This window comes from Capsicum annuum, chromosome 12, assembly GCF_002878395.1.
Source record: "Capsicum annuum cultivar UCD-10X-F1 chromosome 12, UCD10Xv1.1, whole genome shotgun sequence".
Lineage (NCBI taxonomy): Eukaryota > Viridiplantae > Streptophyta > Magnoliopsida > Solanales > Solanaceae > Capsicum > Capsicum annuum.
The window spans coordinates 49,367,417-49,375,566 of record NC_061122.1 but is presented as its reverse complement, the minus strand read 5'-3'; the positions used below and the strand labels follow the sequence as shown (position 1 = coordinate 49,375,566).

Below are 8,150 nucleotides of genomic sequence, written 5' to 3'. Positions count from 1 at the left end.
CTCATCTAACTTAACATGTCTAGATTGGTGGATGCTTAATTTTCTAATCCGCAACTTCTTTACTGTTTTTGTCAACATAATAGAATTCAATGTGAGTGTGTATATATCTTTTTTGTTTTCATTCAAGTTATTCTTTAAGGTCAAAATTTTTGCTAAAACAAGAATTATTTTCATCAAAACTAAAGCTTTGTAATCACCATTCTGTTATTTTGCTATAGTTTACAGGTCGTAGATGAATTTACAGGTGGTAGATTAATGTCGGTCAGTTTTGAGAATTTTTTTAGGTAAAGGTTAGATTTAATTGTATTGTTTTTATATCTCTATTTTGAGAAAAAAAAATTGTAAAGGTTAATTTTAGTTGTATTATTTTGATATCTCTATTATCGGATTATTTGCTTATAGTTTGCAGATGGTAGATGAATGTCAAATGGCTTTGAGAGAATTTTTGTGTAAAGGTTAGATTTAATTATATTGTTTTAATGTGTCCATCATTGTATTGTTTTGTTGCACTTTACAGGTGATAGATGAATTATTTTCATCAAAACTGAAGCTTTGTAATCACTATTCTGTTATTTTGCTATAGTTTACAGGTCGTAGATGAATTTACAGGTGGTAGATTAATGTCGGTCAGTTTTGAGAAATTTTTTTAGGTAAAGGTTAGATTTAATTGTATTATTTTTATATCTCTATTTTGAGAAAAGAAATTTTGTAAAGGTTAATTTTAGTTGTATTATTTTGATATCTCTATTATCGTATTATTTTGTTATAGTTTGCAGATGGTAGATAAATGTCAGACGACTTTGAGAGAATTTTTGTGTAAAGGTTATATTTAATTATATTGTTTTAATGTCTCCATCATTGTATTGTTTTGTTGTAAACTCCATCATTGTATTGTTTTGTTGCAGTTTATAGGTGATAGATGAATGTCGATCGACTTTGATAATTGTTTTTGGTAAAAGTTAGGTTTAATTAAATAAATTTTTCAAAAGATGTTGAATTTAATTATTGTATTCATCTTTGTTATTTATATAAATATCCTATTTAGTGTAACGTTTAAACTCAATAAAGTGAGATACACGCGCGAGACGCGTACATCTAAACTAGTTTTCTAAATAACCCCAAAACCTAATCTACCCAACAACATTAACAACTCCTTCAGCAGCCCATTCTTTACCGGCCCAGTCAGCAATCAATTTAAACCAGGCCCAATTTTTCGCCTGACCCCACAACCCAACACAATAACAATTCCAACTCAGCCCAAGACCCGGCTGACCCGTCCCAATGCCTTAATCTTTTTCCCTTTGAGCCAGCATCATCCTCACCAAAGAAAAACCACGACAAAATTGGTACCGCCAGCGTTCAGCCCCACCAACAACTAGTTCGACGCGACCGACCCCCCCTTTTTCTCGTCCTGGATACCATACCTGACCTCAACCCGACAAAATCCCACCTCTCCTTCTCTCTTCCCATACCAAAAAAGTTAGAAACTTCGAGAAATTGCTTAGGTGGATTGAGCTATGTGTTTTGACGTACGGATGGTACAAGTCTGGTACCAAATCCATCTCAAACCTTATCCCATCCTTTGAATTCAAATTTCCCCATAAAAATTCCGAAATTGCCCCCTAAAATCCTTAATCCCACATCGGTTGAGGGTCAGAGGAATCCATTTCATTTTTTCTATAAAATGTTGTCTTTAGAGCAAAAAAAGGGAACAATTCTCAAAGAGGGAAAAGCCGTCTTGAGCAAATCAGTAAAAAATTTCCTTTTTAGTTAAAAGTTTTGTTTTCATAAAAGTCGGTGGTTAATCGGAGTTTTCGAGTTAACGACGAAGAGGTTATCCGATGGTTGTGGGTTCGACGATAGCTCGAGGTTCCGTTTTGCTGATCAAAAATCGGTCAGTACTCGACTATTTTTCTCTTTTATTGTTGTGTTGCAATGGTTGTAGCGGTAGTAGCTTTGATTATCAACTTGCTTGCTGGGAGTAGCTGTAGATGGATGGCTATTGGGATATTATTTTGCTGAATCTGTTGTTCGCGTCGTAATATTCGATTCGTTTGTTTTAGATATTGTCTCACAGTTGATATAATGGGGTAGTTTAATTCACATTCTTTCTTCTCATTGTCTTGTTCAAAGTCTAAGGCATTTATATGATAGTTAGATAACTTTAGTTTGCTTGCCTGTCGATGTCAATGTCGAAGATGAAGAGTCATCATGTAACAAATACTTTCTCCGTTTAAAAAAAGACTTCTCCTTTTTAGTCTATTTTAAAAAGAATGATTTCTATTCCTTTTTAATAACTTTTTAATTTTAACTTTTCATGTCACATGTTTAAACCTATAAGATTGAAGAGCATTTTGGTACATTTGACATATCTTTAATTTAAAACCACAAGATTCAAATTATATTTTTAAACTCCGTGTCAAGTTAAACTAGGTCATTCTTTTTTGTAGGGTGTATATAGTTTGGTGTTCCGCACCATTTAGTTACTTGATTATCTCTTATGACATCAACGTGTATCTGCATGTCTAATCCTGCAAATTTCCCATGCATTATTAGTGATCAAGGATTTCTTCATCTTTAGAACTTATTTCCAAGAGCTATCAGATTAGTCTATTCCCAAATTTGTATGTATACATATAACCTATATTTTCATTTTTTTTTTAAAGAAACGAAAAAAAAAGGGTTTTGGGGTTTTTGATTATGGTCAATTGATTTTTTGATTATTTGTAAAGTTATATACTTTTTCAATAAAAATGGAATTGGTTGATCAGTATGAATCTTCTCCTTTGGTTCCTCCTCCTTTTGTGATTACTGACCCTAGTGAGATAGATCTTGAAGTTGGTTCTGGTGAACAGATTCAGTGTAGAATTTGCCTTGAGACTGATGGTTATTTTCTTTCTTTTGACCCCTTTAATTTCCTTTTTCTTGGTTTTGCTGTTTGTTTATTTTTGGTTACTTAATGAGGATTTTTTTTCGGTGTTTGTAACTGTAAAGGAAGCTGCTTTAGATGATTCTTGAGACCATGTGGTAGAAATGGAAGTATTTTGGTGAATTTGTCTTGAAAATATGATACCATAACCTGAAATTATACAAGTTAAGTGTACTAGTCAATATACATACAAACAAACTTGAATTCTGGTGATGACATAATGAACAGACTATTACATCTTGTAATTCCCTTAGGTTTATAGTGCTTCCTTGGGCTTCTATAGCGATATCTTGCCAACTTGAGAGTTATGTTGTCTACAGAATGTGGATACTTTTTGCTCTTTGCTTTTGGATATCCACTGCCCAGCTTGATTTTCTAGTTAAATATGTTTTGGCTTCAAAAATTCTGTGTTAGTCGATTATTTCCTAATCTTTGATGTCAGTACGGTTCTTTTCTTCATATTGATTCTTTGGGTTATTACTTATAAGTTAGATATCCATATTTGAACATGTATTAATTGTTATATTTTTCTCTTTGCATGTGGATGTATTTGAGTCCTAAATGGACTCTTCCCATTTTTTGCATTATTGATATGGGCCACTGAGGCCCATCCTTCTTGAGTCGATTTTGAAGGCCCAAAAAGATAATCACACTACCAATGGGCATAAAAGATAGAAGAAGAAAAAAAATGGATTGAAGTCCCATCGTTGGAGCAGGCGACGAGACTCGAGAGTCTCATTCTTTTATTTATCCATTGTTGTTCTATTTATTTATTTACTGTTGCTTTAGTTATTTATTTCTTCCTTCTGTTATCTATTTGGACCTCGAAGCTAAAGTTGTAAACTAATACAGGTGAATCGAAATTCGAGCCCAAAGGTTCGAAAATATAGATTAGGACAGGTGGAAGATGGGCCGAAAGCCCAATATCTAGACTAGGACAGGGTGATGGATTTGGGTTTAAAGGCCGAAATCATTTATTTCTTCCCCTCTTTCCCTTTTTCTATTTTTATTTGCTCGGTATTTGAATCTAGTTAACTCCTTAGCTAAGTCGCTAAAAAACTGATTTTGCAAAAACTTTTCCTTAAACAATCCCTTTTTCAACAATCGATTTCTTATAAAGTTAGTCAAAAGAAATAAGTTTCAAACAGTCTAGATAACCGCAAGTTAGCGGATGTTTTAGTTGCTTTAAAACCTTTTTAAAACGTTAATAGGAACTGTTTACCTAGAATTTCAACTTAAATGATTTTCCTGTTTTGAATCATGTAAGTACTTTACAAAGGTTTCTTAATTCCTTTTAAAAATTAAATGGCGATTTTTTTAAGTCAAAGTTTTCACAAAACAGGCAATGGTTTGAGACCAATATTACAGACTCGATTACTCCAAGGAAATAAAAATACAACTCTATGAGCAATTAGTTCCTTGTTGCAGCTGCAATCTTTGATAAGCACTTCCGAGAGAGATTTTATTGTGAGAATTTGAAGTGTTGATTTTCTTGCTGTGGAAGCTGAGCATTATTTATCGTGACACAAGAAAATCGAGGCAAACAGGGGACAACAACTTTTCACTAACTTTTGTACTATGTGTTAGAAAGTTAACAGCGATAGGTGAGCCCAACCTATTCCCTACTACGTAGAGGGCCTTTGTCCTCACAACAATGGCTCTATGGAGCAGGCCTCAAATCATAAATTTGTCAATCATCAAAACTAAGGACTTAACAAAACTCCACTATTGCTTATTAACTTTTCTTTATGTAGTAGAGAGTTGTTGTTCAGCCATTGTTAAAGCTCAACTTTTCAAATTTTGAAAATTAAATTTCGCGATTAAGCTTTGTTTTGAGTGTATTGATTGCGAAAGATTGTTTATGTATTAAGGAGCCCAAATATGAAATTTGGGTGATTGGTCTAGCTTTTAAGGTATTTTTGGATGAATTTGGTGTTTTGATTGAGGAAGAAGAAGAAGTCCATTTTTTTTTGTATAATAGCATATAAAATTGTATATTAAGTGTATAGATAACTCTTATAATTTTGTATAATATTGTATATCAATTTTTGTAAAATGTATATACGAAGTTTTGTATATTGTTGTATACCAGATTGAATTTTGGCTAAAAATTTGTAATATAAGTTTTTGGCTATATTTCTCAACGTAGGTCAGGAAATTGTATATTTTTGAAATTAGGGAAAATCACACACACACACATATATATATAAAACTAACAAAGCCTATTAATTAAGGTGCGAAAAAAAGGAAAACCCAAATACCAATTAATTAGCATGATCTTATACTCAATTCTCTTTTCCTTTTTAAAGCAATCCGATTTTCTTTCCTTATATTTTATGCTTTGTACATGAATTTTTATATTTTATGCTTTGTATATGAATTTTTATATTTTATGCTTTGTACATGAATTTAATCACTGTCAAACATCCCTGTTTTTCTCGATTTCCATCAAAACAAATTTTTCTTATTTCTTCACTCCCATTCTAAAATAATAAATATTGTTACATGATTTTCTTCATCTTTGCACAGCAATGTTCATGACCATTTTAATTGATAGATGTTTCATTCAATACATTTATTTGATATTATTTCTTGTTTATAAATTTTATTTATATAATTTAATTGACATTATTTTTAATATTTTTTAGGAGAAAACAATATTAATGGTAGTAAATTTTTCAGTTGATTCAAACGCATCCAATACAAATTTCATACACCATATTTCTATACAATTCAGATATCATCAAATTGTTGATACACCAATTTTTATTTTAGATACCATAAAATTATTGATTCACCAATTTTTATATAGTTTGGACACCATAATATTATTGACACATCAATTTTTATATAGTTCAGACACCATAAAATTATTATACATCAATCACAATAGAGTTCAAACACCATAACATTGTTGATACATTAATTTCCATAGACACCATAAAATTGTTGATACACCAATTTCTATAGACACCATAAAACTGTTGATACACTAATTTCTATACAGTTCAGATGCATAAAACTGTTGACACATCAATTTCTATAGACACCATAAAACTGTTGATACACCAATTTCTATACAGTTCAAATGCATAAAACTATTGATACACCAATTTCTATACAATTTATACATCATAAAATTATGATACACCTATTTCTACATAATTCATACACAATAAAATTATTAAAACACTAATTTCTATAAAATTCATACACCATAAAATTATTGGTGCATCAATTTCTCAAAAATTGTTGAAATGAGCTAGAATTCAAAACTTGGCTGGATTATATAGTTTCTTGATCGATAAATTCTTGATTTTTTTTTTGTAAAAATTCATACTCTGCTTGATATTCTTGAGCCATCATTGAGTTCAGGAATTGAGAATTGACAATTTTAGAATTTAAATTTCGTAAAATGGTGAAAGAAAGAAGAGAGAGAATGATTTTCAATTTTGAAATTGAGAAGAAATAGGTGCTGAAACGTGGGTAAACATATCAATATTCCATTCCAACACATTCCTTAAGTGAAGCCTAATGATTCGGAAAAAAAAAATTCAGTTGTTGTTTTGATTTTTACTTGAAAACAGATTTTGTAAATAAAAACTAGATTTTGTAAATAATAAATAATACTGGTATATTTTGTAATATTGACTCTTAAATTGTATATTTATGTAATTTTTCCTTGAAATTATCTCTTATCCAGGAGTCCATCCTTCTATATTAATTGTCCACCTTACTTTAAATAGTTGTCTTAAACAACTTGTCCATTTATCAAACAAAGACAAAATTAATTAAAAAATTATTTACCCCTACAATTAATGATTTTTGAAATCCTAAATTTTTTTTATAAGTTTGAAAAGTGTCTTTTCAAAAAAGTGGATGCATAAATTAGTAAAACTACTCATGTCAACTTACAAAAAGATATAACATAATTAGAGATAAGCGGGTAAAGTTATATTTAATTTTCTAGAAGTGAGTAGCTTAATAAAGGGAGTTAAAACTTGCACACACTCGGTGTATACATCAAGTCAATATATGCATGTCATGTGTTTGAATTTAGAGTTCATGTTACTTAATCATGAGAATTAATATATATTTTATTTAATTTAATTACTTAACAATGATAATGTTAAAGAACATTAATTTGATGTATCATCAAATGCGTGTAAATTTTTATCAGTAGGAGTGTGTCCAAGCCAAAATAATCACTTATGGGAGTATAAAAGAGGCACACTGATGGAAAATATTGGTAAAAATATATTGGTCACGTTAATAAATAGAATTTGCATTGGAACGAGTTTTGTCATTTGTTTCTCGTAAATAACAAGCGGCAAGAGATATTGGATTCTGTTATGTAATTAAAACTAAAATCAAGTAAAATTACAATAAGCAAGAGAGCGAGAACTAGCTAGTAATTATTATTGCTTTCTGTTTTTGTGTGCATTACAACGTACAAAGAAATGCTATTTATAGCCAAATATGTGCTTGGCTACTAAGTCAACTACAAGCAATGGGAGGGAGCTTGGGCTTTAGGGCTGCACAAGCAAATCACATGGCCATCCACATGGCACCAATTGAATATATATGACACTCCATTTTGGATGTCCATATAAAAGACAATCTAGTGAATGCATATTTGAGTGTTTCCTCATTACAAATCTTGCTGGAAAAATTTAGTAACACAAAATTTTGGTTAAGAGAAAAAAAGTACACTGTATATTCTTACTTCCTCTAATGAGGACCTCGATTCAACTGGTTAAGTCTTCACATTTTAATCTTGTGTACCACCTTTTTAAGATTTGGTAGAGATTTGGTAAACAAATCTTCTGGATTATCACTTGAATGGATTTGTTGTACGTCAATATCACCATTCTTCTAAAGATTATGTGTGAAGAATAAATTTGGTGAGAAGTGCTTCATTATATCTTCTTTTGTAAAGACTCTCTTTAATTGGGCTATGCATGCAACACCGTCTTCAAATAGGACGATGGTTACCTTGTCATCACACTTCAGACCATATCTTCTTTTGATGAAATGTATCACTAGTCTCAACCATACACATTCTAGTCTCAACCATACACATTCTCTGCTCTCTTTATGAATAACTATTATCTCAGATGATTTGAAGAAGTAGAATAATAGACTGCATTATAGATAAAACAATACCTCAGTATGTAAACAATGAATATAACAAACCCTGAGGTTGTTTTCTTAATAAAAA

The 8,150-nt window shown here is 30.9% G+C and overlaps 1 long non-coding RNA gene across 1 annotated transcript; it reads left to right on the top strand.

The window, feature by feature from the left end:
• Window positions 1–1,285: 1,285 nt before the first annotated feature.
• On the top strand, window positions 1,286–4,870 carry LOC124889533. The gene is made up of 2 exons (XR_007048597.1): window positions 1,286–1,894; window positions 3,782–4,870. It is a non-coding gene; the product is annotated as an uncharacterized LOC124889533 (long non-coding RNA).
• Window positions 4,871–8,150: the final 3,280 nt, after the last annotated feature.